This window comes from Salmo trutta, unplaced genomic scaffold, assembly GCF_901001165.1.
Source record: "Salmo trutta unplaced genomic scaffold, fSalTru1.1, whole genome shotgun sequence".
NCBI classification, from domain to species: Eukaryota; Metazoa; Chordata; class Actinopteri; order Salmoniformes; family Salmonidae; genus Salmo; species Salmo trutta.
This window is the reverse complement of record NW_021823009.1, coordinates 1-2,500: the sequence shown is the minus strand read 5'-3', so window position 1 is coordinate 2,500 and position 2,500 is coordinate 1. Positions and strand designations below refer to the sequence as shown.

The following is a 2,500-nucleotide window of genomic DNA, read 5'->3' as shown; positions in this document are numbered from 1 at the left end:
GTTTATCGTTTACGGCCATACCAGCCTGGGTACGCCCGATCTCGTCTGATCTCGGAAGCTAAGCAGGGTAGGGCCTGGTTAGTACTTGGATGGGAGACCGCCTGGGAATACCAGGTGCTGTAAGCTTTTTGTCCACGAGGGTGTGCTCTTACACTATTTCATCAGCAACACTGCCTTGTAGTAAGCATTTAATGATGAATTGACTAAATGCAGCTTCCTGCTGCAAAATGCAGTCTGTTTATCAGACTCACTTTGACTATATATGTTGTACCAAGAGATTGTTTATCGTTTACGGCCATACCAGCCTGGGTACGCCCGATCTCGTCTGATCTCGGAAGCTAAGCAGGGTCGGGTCTGGTTAGTACTTGGATGGGAGACCGCCTGGGAATACCAGGTGCTGTAAGCTTTTTGTCCACGAGGGTGTGCTCTTACACTATTTCATCAGCAACACTGCCTTGTAGTAAGCATTTAATGATGAATTGACTAAATGCAGCTTCCTGCTGCAAAATGCAGTCTGTTTATCAGACTCACTTTGACTATATATGTTGTACCAAGAGATTGTTTATCGTTTACGGCCATACCAGCCTGGGTACGCCAGATCTCGTCTGATCTCGGAAGCTAAGCAGGGTCGGGCCTGGTTAGTACTTGGATGGGAGACCGCCTGGGAATACCAGGTGCTGTAAGCTTTTTGTCCACGAGGGTGTGCTCTTACACTATTTCATCAGCAACACTGCCTTGTAGTAAGCATTTAATGATGAATTGACTAAATGCAGCTTCCTGCTGCAAAATGCAGTCTGTTTATCAGACTCACTTTGACTATATATGTTGTACCAAGAGATTGTTTATCGTTTACGGCCATACCAGCCTGGGTACGCCCGATCTCGTCTGATCTCGGAAGCTAAGCAGGGTCGGGCCTGGTTAGTACTTGGATGGGAGACCGCCTGGGAATACCAGGTGCTGTAAGCTTTTTGTCCACGAGGGTGTGCTCTTACACTATTTCATCAGCAACACTGCCTTGTAGTAAGCATTTAATGATGAATTGACTAAATGCAGCTTCCTGCTGCAAAATGCAGTCTGTTTATCAGACTCACTTTGACTATATATGTTGTACCAAGAGATTGTTTATCGTTTACGGCCATACCAGCCTGGGTACGCCCGATCTCGTCTGATCTCGGAAGCTAAGCAGGGTCGGGCCTGGTTAGTACTTGGATGGGAGACCGCCTGGGAATACCAGGTGCTGTAAGCTTTTTTGTCCACGAGGGTGTGCTCTTACACTATTTCATCAGCAACACTGCCTTGTAGTAAGCATTTAATGATGAATTGACTAAATGCAGCTTCCTGCTGCAAAATGCAGTCTGTTTATCAGACTCACTTTGACTATATATGTTGTACCAAGAGATTGTTTATCGTTTACGGCCATACCAGCCTGGGTACGCCCGATCTCGTCTGATCTCGGAAGCTAAGCAGGGTCGGGCCTGGTTAGTACTTGGATGGGAGACTGCCTGGTGAATTCCAGGTGCTGTAAGCCTTTTGTCCACGAGGGTGTGCTCTTACACTATTTCATCAGCAACACTGCCTTGTAGTAAGCATTTAATGATGAATTGACTAAATGCAGCTTCCTGCCTTTTTAATAGGATCAAAGTTCCGTGTGTTGTCAGTTAGCATCTGCCTTGTATTTATAAGACAAATAATAATATTGTTGCTGAATGCAGCTTGTGTGTGCTTTGTGCTCCCTTACCCTGTTCAAATGATGAAAGGAAATAAAGTTTGTATTTTATACAACTACCTGTGCTATAAAGTGATGGCTTACAGTGTTTGTAATTTCTTCTACTTTTTCAGTGACACAAAGTTCAAGCTGCTTATCTAATTGGTGAAAATGCAATGTCTGTTTATCAGACTCACTTTGACTATATATGTTGTACCAAGAGATCGTTTATCGTTTACGGCCATACCAGCCTGGGTACGCCCCGATCTCGTCTGATCTTGGGAAGCTAAGCAGGGTAGGGCCCTGGTTAGTACTTGGATGGGAGACTGCCAGGGGAATACCAGGTGCTGTAAGCTTTTTGTCCACGAGGGTGTGCTCTTACACTATTTCATCAGCAACACTGCCTTGTAGTAAGCATTTAATGATGAATTGACTAAATGCAGCTTCCTGCTGCAAAATGCAGTCTGTTTATCAGACTCACTTTGACTATATATGTTGTACCAAGAGATTGTTTATCGTTTACGGCCCATACCAGCCTGGGTACGCCCGATCTCGTCTGATCTCGGAAGCTAAGCAGGGTCGGGTCTGGTTAGTACTTGGATGGGGAGACCGCCTGGGAATACCAGGTGCTGTAAGCTTTTTGTCACGAGGGTGTGCTCTTACACTATTTCATCAGCAACACTGCCTTGTAGTAAGCATTTAATGATGAATTGACTAAATGCAGCTTCCTGCTGCAAAATGGCAGTCTGTTTATCAGACTCACTTGACTATATATGTTGTACCAAGAGATTGTTT

At 45.0% G+C, this 2,500-nt stretch overlaps 6 non-coding genes and 2 pseudogenes across 6 annotated transcripts; all 8 read left to right on the top strand.

The window, feature by feature from the left end:
* The first annotated feature begins 7 nt into the window (after positions 1 to 7).
* Positions 8 to 126, top strand: LOC115188221 (5S ribosomal RNA). Its single transcript, XR_003876349.1, has one exon. It is a non-coding gene; the product is annotated as a 5S ribosomal RNA (ribosomal RNA).
* Positions 127 to 287: 161 nt separating this feature from the next.
* On the top strand, positions 288 to 406 carry LOC115188162 (5S ribosomal RNA). Its single transcript, XR_003876298.1, has one exon. It is a non-coding gene; the product is annotated as a 5S ribosomal RNA (ribosomal RNA).
* Positions 407 to 567: 161 nt separating this feature from the next.
* On the top strand, positions 568 to 686 carry LOC115188174 (5S ribosomal RNA). The gene has a single exon (XR_003876310.1). It is a non-coding gene; the product is annotated as a 5S ribosomal RNA (ribosomal RNA).
* A 161-nt stretch (positions 687 to 847) lies between these two features.
* LOC115188060 (5S ribosomal RNA) lies at positions 848 to 966 on the top strand. The gene has a single exon (XR_003876200.1). It is a non-coding gene; the product is annotated as a 5S ribosomal RNA (ribosomal RNA).
* A 161-nt stretch (positions 967 to 1,127) lies between these two features.
* LOC115188048 (5S ribosomal RNA) lies at positions 1,128 to 1,246 on the top strand. The gene has a single exon (XR_003876189.1). It is a non-coding gene; the product is annotated as a 5S ribosomal RNA (ribosomal RNA).
* A 162-nt stretch (positions 1,247 to 1,408) lies between these two features.
* On the top strand, positions 1,409 to 1,528 carry LOC115188196 (5S ribosomal RNA). Its single transcript, XR_003876330.1, has one exon. It is a non-coding gene; the product is annotated as a 5S ribosomal RNA (ribosomal RNA).
* Positions 1,529 to 1,938: 410 nt separating this feature from the next.
* On the top strand, positions 1,939 to 2,061 carry LOC115188202 (uncharacterized; annotated as a pseudogene).
* Positions 2,062 to 2,222: 161 nt separating this feature from the next.
* On the top strand, positions 2,223 to 2,343 carry LOC115188197 (uncharacterized; annotated as a pseudogene).
* The last annotated feature ends 157 nt before the right edge of the window (positions 2,344 to 2,500 follow it).